Genomic DNA, 17,824 nt, shown 5'->3' with positions numbered 1-17,824 from the left:
GTATCAATTTCACCATTTTAACCATTTTTCACTGTACAATTTAGTAGCATTATGTACATTCACATTATAGTGTAACCATCACCATTGTCCTCCTCCTATTGCTTTTTGAGAGCATATTTGTGTTTTGTTTTGGATGCTGTGAGCTTGCTTTCTGCATTGGCTGGGTTGTGGAAGAAAACAAGGAGAAAGAGCTTAATAAACACTAACTAATAACAACAATCAATGGAACAGGGAAAACTAAAGAGAAATCAAAGCAAAAGCTCTCTCGGAGTGATTGCTTGGAGTGCAGATTAGAAATGTGTTTGCTGCAGGACAGGATGGAGAAAAGAAGCCACCGTCATGTCACTCATTGCTGTGGGGCACTGGGCCCCCTCTGCGTGATGCTGACGAGACCAAGCCTATAATATTGGATATAGTTCTGGACTCTCAGAGTAATAAATATGGAGACGAATGGGTGAGAGTTTGGAGAAGAGCAATAAAAATGATTGAAGAGCTCAGGGGAATGATTTATGATGAAGGGATAGAACTCAACACAGAGAACTTGGCCAGCTGATGACTAAGTCAGGGCATGATAGATGCCCGTAGATGTTAGGAGAGGGCAAATGTTCTGGAACGGGTTGAGGTTGAGGGATAAGGACAAGAGAGAATGAAGGTAGAGAAAGGAACTCTGAGTCACGGGTCAGAAAGCCTGGGGAAGTCAGAATGCCATGAAATGTTTCTGTTAGTGAAATTGAGGGATTGCTCCTTTTCCACTGAACTTGAGATCCTGTCAGAGAGGCTGTCCACAAAAGTCAGAGAAAGGTGTTTGTAGGAGGGTGAATGCAAATGAGGTGGCATGTTGTGGAAAGACTGGCCAGGAGGGTAGAGGACTTGGCTAGCAGATGCCCTTTAGGGTCTGAATAAAGAGGGTCTCTGAAATATTTGCATAGCTTCTGGGGAGCCAGGCTTTTTGCTTATGGAGGAATAGAATCTCAGTTGGCTGTGATTCTTATTGAGTAAAATATTGTAAAGGGTGATGGATAACCAGCTCTCTGTCTCTTAGCCTGCAAACTTCTTACTGAAGAAAACAATGGCAAAATGTCATTTCGCTTTCTGCCCTGCATGATCCATACTGGCTCTCTGCAGTGATTGGATTTGGTGGCTAATGACTCAAGCCTCCACATCCTTTGCCTTGTAGACAAATCATGTGTGGATGGGCCTGACCTCACTTGGTAATTGCACACGGCTTTGTTGTTCCCTCTGGCTGTGTGTAGAGACAGTCTTTAGGATGTAGACAAAAGCCTCCAGGGAAATGGCGGAAGCTCCACGTTGGTGTCATTTAAAATAATACAGGCTGAAGCACTGAGGTACTGACTGACAGGAACATTAGCCCCAGGAAACAGACAAGGAGACCTAATCTGTCATTTCTATCTCTAATTCCCATTATTCTCTGATCATCACTGTCTACGTGGTCTCATTTTGGACACTAATAAAATAATGGAGCAATTGTTGGCGGGGGGTGACTATCTTCAGGATAATGGAACCAGAGTGATAAGCAGCATGAGTTTATGTGTATATAAAATAGTGCCAGACAGATGACTGCATTTTCCTCATAAAATGACAAGATAAATGAAAAGTGGAAGATGTCATACATCTTTATTTAAATCACAGACTCGATGCCACGCTTCCTTAAATGATTCTTACAAAAGTAATCTAAATTGATTTGAAGGGGAAGACTGTCACCTGACTTGATAACTGCCTGACAGATTGCCAACTAATGATACGTATTGGGGTATGATGGGAAAATCAATGGTAGGCCTCCTTTTCCTGAATATTTTATTTAACATTCCAGAAGGTGGAGGTAAGTATGTGTGAGTATTTATGTTTTCACTTAGTATTCTCAGATTGCGTACATTAAAACAGCTGAACATTCTTTTGAGAACTGGCAGATCCTAGGCTAGTAATAGTTAAAAGGAATTCCCTTGGGAAAAATCTTGGTTAATATACCTAGGGAAAGATATCAGTAAGCATTCATGACTTTTAGACAAGGAGGAAAATTGATCAAGGACATAATACAAAAAAAACTATAAATGGGGCACAGGAGTTTCACCTTTATTCAGCTTCTGCCTCATGCTCCGGTTTATCTGGACCCACATGTGAGGCTGTTTGTGTGCATGTAAATGCATGTGTATGCATGTGTGTGTGTGCCTGCACACACTGGTTTGTTTATAGAAAGCCTTTCACCAGTACATGCCATTTATTCTCTTGCTCATTCGTGTTTTTAACACAGATTCATTCCATTACCTATTGTAGCCATGAATAAACTAGGTTACTAATTATAAGAAGGAAGATGTGATGTCTGCTGTGGAAGAACTAGTATCTAGATAAATGGGCACACAAGAAAAAATTACAGTGAATTATAAGAACTGTTAATGGGGAGCAAAGGTCTGTGGGATTATGGCTTCAGGGGTAATTTATGTGAGGTGGGAGAATCTGGAATGGGCTTCATGGAAAAGTTAGATTTTGAAGTCCTCTATTGAATGGAAACAAAGGTAGTGCTAGGCCGAGGGAACAGCCTATGTTAAGGCAGGGAGACAGAAGCAGCATGGTTTTCTAGGAATGGCAAGTAAACAGCTCAATTTGGCTTAAGAGTACGGTTTACTGAGGCAGGAGAGGCTGAGAAGGTGGGGACTAGATCTCCACAAGCTCTTGCTCTTGGACATTGAAGTTCTGGGCACAGGCCTCCAGAATTGGTAGCAGGATGGAGAAGTTCCAAGGTGTCTGTATATTTTGTGGGGTATTTTCTTATATTGTCTTTCTGAACCCCTCAAAATAATTTAATCCTAAAAAGAAAACAGAAACTACAGCTAACACATATAAAACCTCTTGAGACTATCTAAATTTTTATTGATCTGGATTCTGTAAGTAAAGTATAGACCTAAAATTACCCTGTAGATAAAATTTGTTAAGACAAAACGGCAAATAATGACAGAACCGGGGACCATATGTGCAAGGCATGTGAATCAAATGGGTTGCAACCATTTTTGCTGACTCTTGTTCTGCCAAAAACGGCCAAGGAGAAGCTAGGAGGGTGAGGCATTCACATGGGTATCTGGGTGGGGAGCTAGTCACTGTAGCTCACCCAGGTGACAGGATTCAGGTGGAAGCTTGTAAAGTCACTGAGCTCCTTACACAAGAAGCTCCTATTCACTAAAAGGAAAAATAGCTTCAAAAGGATATAATAAAGTTATGGGTGACATTTCTCGTGAGTTATTAAAAGAACATGCATGCTTGAAGTTATATCCTTGGTCCGTGAGGTTGGCAACAAAATTATTTCCTGCCACAGCAACCTGGCGACTCTGCTGCCTGACAGAGGGCCAGGATGGAAGGGTCCTTCCCCAGCCCTGGGCTTTGCCATGTGTCTGTCTAACCTGTGTGAATTCACTGAACAGCACCTAGGCCTCCCATCTCCGTGGCTGCGTACACACAGCCAGGGCCAGTTAGGGTCTCTTTGATATTTATTTGCTAGAGCAACAAGGACAAATTGAAATTTTTCACAGATGAGAAGTGAAAACAATAAACGAGGGTGGAGGAGGCAAAAGAGATTGATATGAAAATATTAGAGGATGAAAAATAAATTTATTTAGCTACTTTAGAGAATATTAAGGAAGACTATACTAGTGGTTTTTTGTTAAATTAAAAGTGTACCCAAGGGCCTCTAGATAACATTTTCCAAAACACCAGTATTAGATTAAATTCATGCATGTGAAGATTCCCGGTAAATAATAGTCTGATTTCTTATTCTGGCATCTCTGATACAGAGGGCAGCTCCAAGGAGATTCCGCCCGAGAGACCTATCGCATATCACTCGCTTTCCGTGCTGAAGGATGGTGATAGAGCGATAATTCATGAGAGGGGGTGGGCCCTGCTGTGGGAAATGAACAGGTATTTCTCCAAGGTGTTAGGAGCTGATGTCAGGAAAGGCCCTGCTCATCAGCACACCTCCTCCTCATACCGCCTACTCAGGAGGCAACACAATTTCCATGACGTCTCCAGATTAGTGCACATGCACACACATGGACACAGGTGCACACACACGTATGCACATATACACACACAGACACAGCCCACGCTGCCTGAATACGTCCTTTCCATTGTCCCAGGATCTTATCATTCTGTCCTGCTTCTGCAGCTCCTCCCTGCTGCTCACCCTCTCAGAATGACTGCTTAGGGATTCTAACTCTGTATGTGGAGCCAGTGCCCCACCATGGAGTTTAGTTTCCTTTTCCACCGGAGAGCGAGGTGCTGTTTGTCATGGTTGGCCTCAGTCTCTCTGTCTTGCTCATGCTTGGCAGGAGGTGGTTCTATTTGGGCCTGAATGATGCCCCTGACATTTTCCTGTTGTCCGCTCACAGAACAGTGGCCAGTGGCCTTGGGCAGAGTGCCTTTGCTTAGGTCCTGGGGCTTGAGCAGAGATCAGCTTCCATGGATTATTCAAAATGATCCCAAACTCATCCTTGCTTCTCATGGCCACTTAAAAATGAACAGGAACTTCCAAAAGTGCAAATGCTAAGCCATTGTAGGCCGGTGATGAGAATGCTGAGCCCTTACTCTGATGCCAAACTTGGTCTTGGGCAGTGTTTGGCCTTCTGTGACCTGTCCCTTCTCTTCAAATGTGACTCAGATGGAGACAAGCAGTCCTATGTGACAGATGACATTTTCTGACTTTCCTCATTTCTAGCTCATTATCTGGCTTTTATTCCCCTGCCCACATGCCTGTGTCACTGATGCCACTCACCTTGCTCCAGCCCCTCAGACAAGATTTGCTGGTCAGCCTGCTGCTGCCCCTTTATCTCTGGGCGCCCTCCACCCCCACAGGCAGCTGACCTGATTGTGCCCAGCTCTGGTCATTGCCATGCCATGTCCAAATGGGATTATCTCCTCATTAGCTCTTTTTATTCTCCTTTCCTCTGTTTCTGTGTGTTTGTGTATGTGTGTGTTCACATGTGTGTGTCACTTTTTCTAATGATTCCTAACTTATTCACTTATTCCTAACAAGGGTTTCCGGTGTATTTGTATGGCCCGTTACTTCTCATTCTTCTTTTCTTCCCTCCCTTTTTCTTTACTTCCTTCTTCTTCTCAGAAGTTCATGTAAGTGTGCCTGTCTTTTATCCCACCAATTTCAATGTCAAAACAAAGGAAGAAAACACTTAGAATTCAACCTCAAGTCCCCAGGTTCTTCTCTCTCCAGAAGCCCCTGCTGTTGCCTGATTCCAGCTGAAACTTTGGGGCATAGAAGGAGATCGGACCCTCCCTAGTGATCAGGCAGGAATGGAGGGGTGGGCAGTAGAGCTCCCCCTACTGGGGCCTCCGTGTCCTGCTTCATGGGCTCAGGTCACCCAGGTGGCTTGGGGAAAGGCCACACTTTATTCTCTGCTCTATGAATTGACCTCAGGAAGTCACATTGATTAGGGCAGTTTTGCTTAAGTGAAAACATGTTTAACTTGATCCATTTTCACAAAAAGTGTGTGGTCAGTCAGCTGGCACAGAGTTACACTCCATTCATGGCAGATAGACATTTGGCTGGGAAGGCAAGCGAGAGCCTAAACTAGTTCATGTGCATCACTGCGGGTGGGGGAGCTCTGACAAAGGCTGTATGTGTGCTGATGGGCACCTTTTCCTAATTCGCACAGACAATTGATGAGCTAGTGCCAACCCTGACATGGCTGTGTCATTTTAGGCAATGCCTTTTGCTCCCTCTTAACCTGGTTACTCAGGACGATATATGAGCAAAACTGCCCTAGTCAATGTGACTCCCTGAGGCCAATTCATAGAGCAAACACTTAAGAATCAGCTGGGAACTTATTTAAAATACCGATTTCTGACCTGCCCCATAGCTTTTAAATTCATAGGTCTATGAGAGGGCCCACCATTGACTCTGAAGCACAGGCAGACTCAGAGCCCTTCCTAAGCAAGATGTGGTGTCTCTAGACTCCTCGGGAGGGCATCGCTTACCAGAGGACCATTCTTTCCAATGAAAATAAGAACTAGTTTGTAGACTAGAAGCTGAGTACATCCTAAAGGATGCCTGCATTTTACTGATTGGGAAATAGGGGGGCAGCGAGGTGAAGACACTTGTTCAAGGTCACATGGCTGATGGCCAGGGTTTATAGTGACAGGTGAGTAGTGGCAGTCACTCAGGTAAATTCACACTTCAGAGAGAGCACAGTGAGAAGAGCATATGACAGTCTGGACATCCGTGATCAGATGCTGATGAGAGGTGGACATTCTGTGTTACCCATCTGCTTCTCTGCACCCTCCTCCCCCAGGAATATGGGGACACATCTTTATCCCATCCTCCCCCCGCCCCCCGTAATAAGCATCTGCAGTCCCCCTACAGTACTTCCCACTCCCCAGAGGAGGGTACACACACCATAGTGTTCTCCCTGATGATTCCAGTCACGGCACCAAGAGACTTATTTTAAACAGGGCCGGAGGTGGGAACGCTCATATTTCCTGCAGCAAGACCAACAGGGTGGAAAAAAAATCAACCTCAATTTACCCTCCCATCTGCTCAAGAATGGAAGATAAATTGTTTCAATTTTTATAGAAATGAATGTTTTATGTCTTGTCCATGCTTTTCAGATAGGGTCCTGAATTTATATATTCTACCAAATGCATTGATGTTTTCCACTGTGAATGCTCTCTGGACCACCAGCTTCTTGGGTTTCGGTCTAAGAATACTAGGTCCGAGAGTGCTGTCACTTCCCCTGGCTTTGGAGAGCTTGACTATTTATCTTTTTTTCTTTAAAATAAACAGGAAAATAATCCACTCATTATTCCATGCTCAGAGAAAGCTACCATTACTATTGTGGCATATTTCCTCCCAGTTTCTTTTTGTATGCATAGAAAGTTTTGCTTCCCTCCTCAATCCTGTGTGTATTTTTGTTATTTGCATAATGTCACAGTGAGCATGTATGACTTGTATAACCACAAAATTTGCGGGGGAAAGATAAAGGAGGAAATTTCAAAAGTATCTTTGTGGTACTTTCGTTTTTCTCAAAACTTTCCATGGGAAGTTAGTCTTTAGGTCTAACTTAATACCCCTATTTTAACCTGATTTTGGAGGAAAGAAGAAAGTAGTTCAGGGTCTGGCATTTAGGTAAAAATATCCTCTGATATAAGCATGTCTGCAAGTCTGTATAACAAAGGGCTGAATGAACACCAGGCTGTGACCCTGACATTCAGCATAATATTTAAAGCAGTAGAACTTTAATGTCACTGAAGACTTTGAGCAGTCCTTTATAGAATGCAGGTTAATGGCTTTCATTTATTATTTTCATGTAATGTTTGGATTAGTGTGTTTTTTTGTTAACATCATCTCTACTCTGGATAAAAATTCCACAAACTTGTTAAGAGGTGAGCAATTTGCAGTATTTCTGCCACTTCCCATTTCTGTGAAAACAATTTCAGGAAAAATAATCTTAAGGTTTTGTCTTTCTAGAGAAGGCATTTTGGATTCTTGTTCAAACATCTATATATCTAAAAGCCTAAGTGACCATTATGGCGCAATGACCGGTTGCTATAACGCGCACTGAGCAGGCAGGCAGGTGAGAGGTTAGGGGTGAGCAGGCCGGCAGGCGTGTGGTTAGGGTGAGCAGGCAGGCAAGCAGTTAGGGACAAGTGGTCCTGGATTGCGAGAGGGATCCCAGATTGAGAGAGGGATGTCCAACTGCTGGATGTCCTAAACCAGCAGTTGGACATCCCCTGAGGGGTCCCGGATTGCAAGAGGGCATCAACCGGGCTGAGGGACCGCCCCCCCACCCCTGTGCACAAATTTTGTGCACCGGGCCTCTAGTTCATACTATAATTATCTTCTCCTAATTTTGACTTTAGATAATTTCAGAACTTTGAGAACAAACATTTTGTCACTGCACATTATTTTTACTTCATCTTTTTTCTTTATGTAAAAGCAATGCATGTAATTGGTAGAAAATATAGTAGAATAAAAAAGAACACACAGTAGTAAAAGGAAGAAATCCAAGCCACCCAACATGCCATTCCCTGGAGAGAACATGCCCTGAACTTTTGTTTGTTTGGGTGTAATTTTTTTTTACAAAAATTGCATCATGTTGTTTTATCTCTTGCTTTGTCATGAATGTGCACATGTTTCTATATTCACATATCTCTCTCTTCTATATATATATATATATATATATATATATATATATATACACACACACACACACACACACACACACACATACACACACTCAGTACTAAGGTGCCCAGAGTCACACAGTGGAGAACAGACTGATGCCAACATTGAGGCTCTTTTAAGTAAACCATAATGCAACTCAACGATTGCAATAATCTTTTCCTTCCCTATGCTCTCCTTCCTACCAAGTTTATTAACCTTTACTGAAGGTTTTCCACACAGAGAATAACATTGTTGGCTTGAGGACATATAGCCCAAACCAACCGGACTTTCTGTTGAGGTTGGCCTTTAGGTCTGAGACACTGAGATGCGGGAGGGTGCCCAAATTTCTGTCATGTGGAACAGTGAAAGGAGACCCTAAACAGCTGCTCAAATGTAGCTCTGGCCCAGTCAGCCAGGGAGGTGGAGGATCCCCATGGGGCTGCCCAGACTACAGTTCTCAGCATGGACTTCCTCTCACCCTGAAATATAGTTGGGACCCCCTTGTTTGTAACCACAGGAGAAAGGTGACTTTAAATGGAGTGAGTGCTCGCCACTGTGGGATGATGACAAATTGGGAATGTATTCCCCACCAGGAGAAACCTGCCTGGAGTTGAATTAGCACCAATGAGCCCTGGTACTTAGCATGCCTGGCCCTGTAGCATTCCCCACACTTTGCCCTTTGGGTACAGTCGTAATAGTAGTGATATTCAAATTAGTAATAATAGTAGCTGATGCTTGTATAATCCTTTTGATGCAACAGCCACTCTTCCAAGTGCTTTTCATGTACCCATCAATTTAATTTTCATTTCAACACTGAAGTAGAAACTATTGTCCCATTATATAGGTGAGTCAGTTGAATATTGCAGCAATGTTGAGAGTCTCATAGGCAAGAAAAGGGAATTTTGGTTCCTAAAGAGAACTTTCTATTGCCAAACTCCTCATGGGCTACTGTTCTGAGTCTCAGAATGAAAGCAGGAGAGAAGCTGCAGTTCAGCCTTGAGGCTCTAGGAGAGGGAATTCAGAATGGATGTATAGATTAAAACAATGACAAGAATGTAGTGCATAGTTAAGCATCATTTTCAGAATGATGCAGAGTCCTAGGGGAAGTGACAGTCATGGGAAGAACTTAGCTAGAGGCCCTAAAAAGTGCCATTGGCTGCTGCCTAATTCAGGTAAAAGAAAGAAGCACAGGGACACATCCTGGGGGGCCACAGGCTGGTGACTGTCTGAGAGAGGCAGGCACCTGTTACTGAGGAGCTCTGTGCTGTGGCTAATGTGAAATCATGGCCATGGGTGCAGGTCAGAATGGCCCAGTGTAGCAGAGGACACGGCCCAGCCCACACTGTGGACCCTGACCAGGATTGTGTTTGCCTATTTACTGGCTCAAAAGTGTGAGAATAAACTCCTGGGCAGATCCTTGCTATTGGCAAAGATTTCAGAGACCTGCCCAGTGGGTCAGGAGGGACGTCAGCACATATGAAGGATGGGGCCATCCATTTTCCCCAAGCTACGGGGCCTAGGGAGCAGGTAGTCTGGGACATGATCAGAGGTTTCTCTGGATATCATCAACCAGACTTCACTTAATGGCATTGGTCAAACTATCCCACTATAGCCAGGAGGCTGTGAACACCTCACTTCCAAGAGGATTAATGTTCCCCTGCTCACATTTTTATCTGTGTGGCAGGCAGTGGTACATAATGGGTAGAGTGCAGAGTTGCTGTCAGACTGATTTGGGCTCAAATCTCACACAGTCTGATTTCTTCTACTTCAGAGCCCTGTTGTTTTGGCTAGCTTCATAACTTTTTAAAAAATATATTTTTATTGATTTCATAGAGGAGATGAGAGGGAGAGAGAGATAAAAACATCAATGATTGACCGGCTGCCTCCTGCACATTCCCCACTGGGGATCGAGCCTGCAACCCAAGCATGTGCCCTGACTGGGAATCAAACCCTGATGACCTGGTTCATAGGTCAACACTTAACCACTGTGCCACCTTGGCCAGGCACTTCATAACTTTTTTGAGCCTCAATTTCCTCACCAGTAAAAATAATAATAGTATCTACTTCATAGAATTATTGTAAGAATTATGAAGAAAACCTAAATGAAACATGTTTTATTGAATAATGTTACATCAGCTGTGTAAACACTCAATACGTGATAGCACTAAGGTTCCAATCACTGATACTTTGCATTTGTCAAGGCCTCATTTTTGTTCTTTGAACTGCCACCCACTGATGTGATCTTAACCTCAGTTTGACAAGATGGGTTTAGAATCACCCAGCTCTACCACTTAAATTCCACAAGGGCATAAACAATGTCTCTTATATGTCATTACATTGTCATACCCTAACACACTGTCTGGCACGTAATAGGTGCTCAACAAGTATTTGTTAAATAGATGAAGAAACATGTCCACCTTTGGGCAGGACTTCCACAGAGCTCTGTTTTCTGATCATTGGATCTCTAGACTCTCTCCTGAGAGTGACAGATCACCTCCGCAGTGTCAGTAAGGCTATTAGCTGAATCACTGGCAGTTCTGCACACTCAGAGCTGGGAGCACACTTCAAGGTCATAACTTGACACTTGGTATAAAAATCCCTCCTACAGCCTTTTCTCAGATGCCACCAAACAGTGTTCAAATACTCTCAGCAACAGGAGTTAGATTCTTTGAAAGGCAGCTACCTTATTGTTTTAATGCAGATTCTTAGACAGTTTTTAGGCTGAGCCAAAATACGTTTTCCTATAACTTTTGACCTCTATGGTCAGCTCTGTCCTTTGGGACAATAAAGAATATGTTTATTTTCATGGTCTATGCTGAGGACTGGTAGCTTCTATAATGCCTTTGTGTGGATTAGAGAAATGTGCCCATCTGCTGCTGAGCCTGGGATGAGTGCCTGTGAACAAATAGGTCACCATATATGGGTGGGCTACCTGGTAATGTTTCATGTAATTGTGACGATCTCTTCAACAAGCCTTCTCTTCTGAATACACCTAATTCTATCAACTTTCTTTTAGACTGCAAGTTTTCTGAAATATCCTACTGTTCTCTGCCTCTTCCTAGTTTGTCATTTTACCTGTCAGGCTGTGTTACCCAGGACTGATCAAATCACTCTGTAGCATATATTCTGCCTGTTTCTTCCTGTGCATTTTCTATTAATGAATTCTAAGCTAAGCTTGTATTAGATCCTTTAAGAAAAGAGTCATAGTGATGGCCAACTAAAGATATTTTTCAGAGGGACTGCTGTCAAAAAGAAGGTATGTTTAAGACAACATTTAATTGTCTTAACCTAAATTCAGATCTTATATAAAACCCTATTAAATTTTAGCTTTAGCCCGCTGAAATCCTTTGGTTCTTGACTCTGTTATCCTATGTATTAGCTACCCCTCCTACTTTACATTATCTGTAAATTTAATTAACTCACCTTCAATGACCTTCTCCATGTATCTGATGAAATTGTAAAGAAAATACTCCCAAGCCCTGCTCCTATCAGAGACCTTCCTGCAGGTTGACCTTGACCCATCACTTGGAACTTGTTGGTTTCCTTGTTTAACTACACAAGAATTCACCAAATGTACAATCATTGAAGCCACATACATCTATCTAGTCCATATAAAAGATTATGTCAAGTGTCTGTCTCAGAATGGGTACTCAAGTGCATCTTCTAAACCAGTGAATGAATTCCTCTCTAAAACCAAGATAGGTGACTCCTATGGCACCCTTTAAAATGCCGACCTAGAGATGCCATCAGAAATGGTCATAAGCTTAGTGTGGGACTCCTCTTTGTCAGTGAATTCCTTCCAGCTCTTAGACATCTTTGCATTCTTGTTTGTTTCTTTTTAATATTGATCCATCCTCTTTCCCTAAAGAGCTCAAAGCAATTAAAAATTTGCCTCCCCACTTTTCATGTGGCTCTTAGGCCATCTTTTCCTTCATGCAGGGTTTTCTTTCTGCTTTTACTTCTATTAGCATGTATTTTTTGCTGAATTTACTCCCAGGCCATGAGTTTTTGTTTCTTCTGTTTCTTCTAGTTAGTGTGTGTGTGTGTGTGTGTGTGTGTGTGTGTGTGTGTACACACAACCTCTTCTTTTGCTTTGGAAACAATCTGCTGTTTTCTAGTGAGGATCATCACCATGTGGCAGGGAGAGCTCATGCATGAGCTCTGTAAGCTCTGCCCCACATCTTGGGAGCTTTGTTTACCTGGATGTGCTCAATGACCAGAAACTCTGCACCCCTACCCTGAAGCTCAGCATTCCTCTCTGCATTTTTGAGCACGTATAGCAACAATTTAGCACTACTTTTGGACCACGGACCCAGTGTCCAGCCCCACTGTTTGGCCTGGACACATCTACCAGCTCCACCATTGTAATGACAAAATGGCACATATTGCTTCTGTAAGGTGACATCCTTCAGATACTTGGTGGCTTTTTATGTACACACTAGTGGCCTGGTGCACAAAATTTGTGCACGGAGGTGGGGGTTCCCTCAGCCCAGCCTCCACCCTCTCCAATTGGGGACTCCTTTGGGGATGTCCCACTGCTGGTTTAGGCCTGATCCCACATAGCCCTCTCACAATCTGGGAACACTGGCTCCTAACTGCTCATCTGCCTGCCTGCCTGATTGCCCCAACCTTTCTGCCTGCCTTCCTGATTGCCCCTAACTGCCCTCCCCTGCCAGCCTGATCTCACCCCCAACTGCCTCTGCCTGCCTGATCACCCCTAACTGCCCTCCCCTGCTGGCTAATTTGGTTTTGATTGGTAGGTTTCTATGCCAGTCAGCATCAAAAGCTCCACCTCCTAGGCAGCCATTGGCTCCTCACAGTTGACCCAGATTTGGTTCTAATTGGTCAGTTTCTATGCCAGTCAGTGTCTCTGGGCCTATCAATGGGTCCTGATCAGAAAGGTGGGGCTGATCAGAAAGCCCTGGTGGAGGCCTGGAGAGAAATGGAGGCATGGCTGCTGGTCCACACCGAGAGAAAGAGAGAGGCAAGTGCTGATCAGCAGTTGCTACACAGGCTACAGATGAAACCCCACTTCTCTCTTCAGGCCTCTCTTGGGGCCTGATTCACAGTCCCCTCAGCAGTCAGTGCTGGGTTACCGCGCCTGCAGCTGCAGCAGTCAATGTTGGGTCGCCACGACAACCCAGCAATGACTGCAGGACTGACTTCTGATTGGTCAAGCCTCCGGTCATGATGGACCCAGGGTTTTTATATATTAGGATACCCTTGATGGCCTGAACCAGTGGTCGGCAAACTGATTAGTCAACAGAGCCAAATATCAACAGTACAACGATTGAAATTTCTTTTGAGAGCCAAATTTTTTCAACTTAAACTATATAGATAGGTACATTGTTATTAACTTAATTAGGGTACTCCTAAGGCTTAGGAAGAGCCACAGTCAAGGGGCCAAAGAGCCACATGTGGCTCGCGAGCCACAGTTTGCCGACCACAGGCCTGGACCGTTTCACAAGTATTCTTAAACTGAACATGGAGATTTGAACCTCTTGCCTTGCTTGATTTTGTGGGGTTTTCTGAGTCAAGTGAATAGTGAACCATTTCCAGAGGTCACCTCTGGCTGCTTTCAGGAAGAGTAGCTCATGGGGTTTGATCTCATTCAGAGTATTGCTTTACAGGAGTTCTAATGATGTGACTATGAATAGCAGAAGAAAAGGTGATAACAGTAGCTAATATTTCTTGAGAGTTTACTGTGCCTGGCACATTTCTATGAGCTTTCTGTGTGTTACTCTTACCATTACTCTTAAACCTATCCCCTTTTTTCAGATGAGGAAACAGGCACAGATAAGTTTGGTAACTTTCCCAAAGGATGCACGATGGTAAGTGGCATAATTGGGATTCAAACCTAGGCAGGTTGTCTGGAGCCTGTGCACTTAACTCTTAGGGCGCCACCTGCACTCTGTGGACAAGCAGACTTGTGGGTGGCAAAAGCCCCTTCTTGTGTCTTGCCCCTCCCCCACAGCCCTTCCTTGGTTGCACAGCAGGCTGTGAGTCAGACAACTAGTGTGGCAGCAGGCATGGTAATCAGGATTGCCCAGCAGCCCAGCCCATGTTCTCGGTTCTCCAGCTATGGGGGATTGAGCTCATGTGACCATCTCTCCATGGTGAGGAGCTTCTTGGGTTTTCCTCCAAGGTCCTAGGAGCATTTGCACTTTGAAAGAAGTCTGTGGAAAGGTGGAGTTCAGTCCACAGGAATGAACTACTTACTCCAAGCATCAGTGAAGTCCATTTTGAGTTATTCAGGGTGCTCCATGAGAGCACAGAGAGGAGATCCATGTGTCATGGGCTCCTTTGTCAGGCCAGGCACTCTCTCTGGTACTTTATATCTGTTACCTTGTTTAAATAGTAATAGGTAATATTTTCTGAATGCTTTCTGTGTGAAAGGCGTTATGTGTAAATGCTTTAGGGGTACTCATATAATTCCCTCCTTACATCTTACAGATGATAAAGCCATGGCACAGACAAGTCCAGTAATACTCAAGAGCACATAGTAGGGATGGAAGGAGATGGAATGGCCCCAGCATTCCATCTGGCTCTGTGTCCAGACTCTCAGTGTGATGAGTGAGAACAAGTATGGCCAATGGTTAGCCTCTCAGGATAGGTCCCTCCCAGCACTCAAGGCTCCAGCTGCCTACTCTTAACCGCATGTCTCTGTTTACTCTACCTTCTACCCACGTTTGCTCAGGACATTTTTTCCCCTCTGGTTTTCCCCCTACAATGCCTGCCTCCTAATTAATTCTATTCATTCTCTAAGATACAGCTCAAACATCTCCTTCATAATGCCTTCCCTAGTTCCCCAATGGGAAGCTCTCTCTTCTTTGGCCTGCCTCAGGTCTGTAATTCTCTCTTATGTCCACAGCCACATTTGCCTTGTGTTATTCTATCTCTAGACTCATCTTGATCCTCATAGACTCTAAGACTATTGGAGCAAGGGCTTAATTTTGAGCCTCCTTCACAAGTACACAATGTCTTGCACATAGTAGGTCCTCAATAAAAACAGAATAATTGCTACTGGTCGGATTTCAAGCATTATGGCAGATATTTATTTATGTTGGTGCCAGAAGGAGGGCACATCTATATCCTACTCACAGCACATCACTTCCATTGAGGACTTTCTCTGAGCCAGACCTGTATTTCATCCTCACAACAGTCCTGGGAAGTCCTACCTATTAGGAGTTTAAATACACATTGAACAAAATGGTTAAGACTGTAGAAGTGGATACCTGATTCCAAATCCTGCCTCTACCATTTCCCACTTACCTTGGGCAAAATACATAAACTCTGTATCATAACTACTCCCCTGTGAATTGGGGATAGTAATACCTACGAGGGAAATAGGAGTCTTGGAAGATTAGAGTATCTAGATCAGTGGTTCTCAACCTTCCTAATGCCGCGACCCTTTAATACAGTTCCTCATGTTGTGGTGACCCCCAACCATAAAATATTTCATTGCTACTTCATAACTGTAATTTTGCTACTGTTATGAATCGTAATGTAAATATCTGATATGCAGGATGTATTTTCATTGTTACAAATTGAACATAATTAAAGCATAGTGATTAATCACTAAAACAATATGTAATTATATATGTGTTTTCCGATGGTCTTAGGCGACCCCTTGGAGGTTGTTCGACCCCCAAAGGGGTAGCGACCCACAGGTTGAGAACCGCTGATCTAGATCATGGGAGGTGCTCGGTAATACCAGGTGTCAGTGGTTTAGGTGGCCCTTCCTCCAAGAATCAGGGGACCCAGCCTCAGATATTTAATACTTGTCAGGGATTGATTTTCAGGAAAGAAGTACTGCTTCTATTATTTAAACTCTCTCCATTTTGACCACTTACCAGCCTTGGTTTTTCACTGGTTGGGTTTTTACTTTTCTCTTTCTCTCAGTCAGCATCAAAGTAGTTATCCTGAAAACATGCTTCTGCCTCTTCTGGTCTTCAAAAGCTTTGTCCTTCCTTCCCCAAACTGTGCTTCCTACCAGGCAGTGGGCAGCCTTGTGGAATGCACCATCCTAAACTCAAGTCTCCTGCTTAATTACACTGCAGTCAGATTTTCCAAGAAAGCCCCTAGCGTGGTAGGATGCCCTCTTTGATGTCATTTGTCTTCACAGCAGGGAGAGTACATCATCAAAGACTGTGTTTCCCAGCAACCCCTGCTGCGCCCTTGTGCACCTAAGGATTGTGGAGGGAGCAAGCTGAAAGCCTGCAAGTGCATTAAGTCCGCTGTTCTCTCCTCTGGTCCTGAACTGAGATTTCCTTTGAACTGAAGCCCAGGGAGAGGGCTGGTGATGCTATCGCAAAACCTCTCCCCATTCTTTCAGTTTTAACCACTTCAGCAATTAAACTTGCTAGGTCCAGGGATGTGGAATGTAGGCCATGGTTAAGGTTCCAGTTGGTGATCTAAGGCGCTGTGAAATGGGGCTTGGGAAAGGAGAGAAAGTGCCTTGGAGGCTCTAGATACTGAGAATGTACTTGATAGTGGCTGTGAGCAATCTGCTGTGAAGTTAAAATTTTCTCTATGTGTGTAAGATGGGGAGACAAAGAGAGACGGAAAGTTTGGACTTGACTCAAACAAACCTAGATTTTCATCCCAGTATTGCCTCTCTCTTTTTTTTTAAATTAAATCTTTATTGTTCAGATTATTACATTAGTTACTCTTTTTCCCCACCATAACTGCCCTCCACCCAGTTCCCACCCCACCCTCCGCCCTCACTCCCCACCCACTGTCCTCATCCATAGGTGCACGATTATTGTCCAATCTCTTCCCTCACCCCCACACCTCCCCCCCCCCCCGCAAGAATAGTCAGTCCATTCCCTTTCTATGTCCCTGATTCTATTACAATCACCAGTTCATACTGTTCATCAGATTATTTATTCACTTGATTTTTAGATTCACTTGTTGATAGATGTGTATTTGTTGTTCATAATTTGTATCTTTACCTTTTTCTTCTTCTTCCTCTTCTTAAAGGATACCTTTCAGCATTTCATATAATACTGGTTTGGTGGTGATGAACTCCTTTAGCTTTTTCTTATCTGTGAAGCTCTTTATCTGGCCTTCACTTCTGAATGATAGCTTTGCTGGATAAAGTAGTCTTGGTTGTAGGTTCTTGGTATTCATCACTTTGAATATTTCTTGCCACTCCCTTCTGGCCTGCAAAGTTTCTGTTGAGAAATCAGCTGACAGTCGTATGGGTACGCCCTTGTAGGTAACTGAGTTTCTTTCTCTTGCTGCTTTTAAGATTCTCTCTTTATCTTTTGCTCTTGGCATTTTAATTATGATGTGTCTTGGTGTGGTCCTCTTTGGATTCCTTTTGTTTGGGGTCCTCTGCGCTTCCTGTACTTGGAGGTCTATTTCTTTCACCAGGTAGGGGAAGTTTTCTGTCATTATTTCTTTAAATAGGTTTTCAATATCTTGCTCTCTCTCTTCTTCTGGCACCCTTATAATTCGGATGTTGGTATGCTTGAAGCAGTCCCAGAGGCTCCTTACACTATCTTCGTATTTTTGGATTCTTTTTTCATTTTGCTTTTCCGGTTGGGTGTTTTTTGCTTCGTATTTCAAATCTTTGACTTGATTCTTGCAATCCTCTGGTCTGCTGTTGAGTGTCTGTATAATATTCTTTATTTCAGTCAG

At 43.6% G+C, this 17,824-nt stretch overlaps 1 protein-coding gene across 1 annotated transcript in view; it reads left to right on the top strand.

Moving 5' to 3' along the window:
- ASTN1 (astrotactin 1) overlaps window positions 1–17,824 on the top strand; it is a 281,866-nt gene that overhangs the window by 147,155 nt on the left and 116,887 nt on the right. The gene's annotated exons all lie outside the window — the stretch shown is intronic.

This window comes from Myotis nattereri, assembly GCF_964212035.1.
Source record: "Myotis nattereri genome assembly, chromosome: 18".
Lineage (NCBI taxonomy): Eukaryota > Metazoa > Chordata > Mammalia > Chiroptera > Vespertilionidae > Myotis > Myotis nattereri.
Note: the sequence above shows the minus strand (reverse complement) of the source record. Positions and strands in the feature narration are given on the sequence as shown.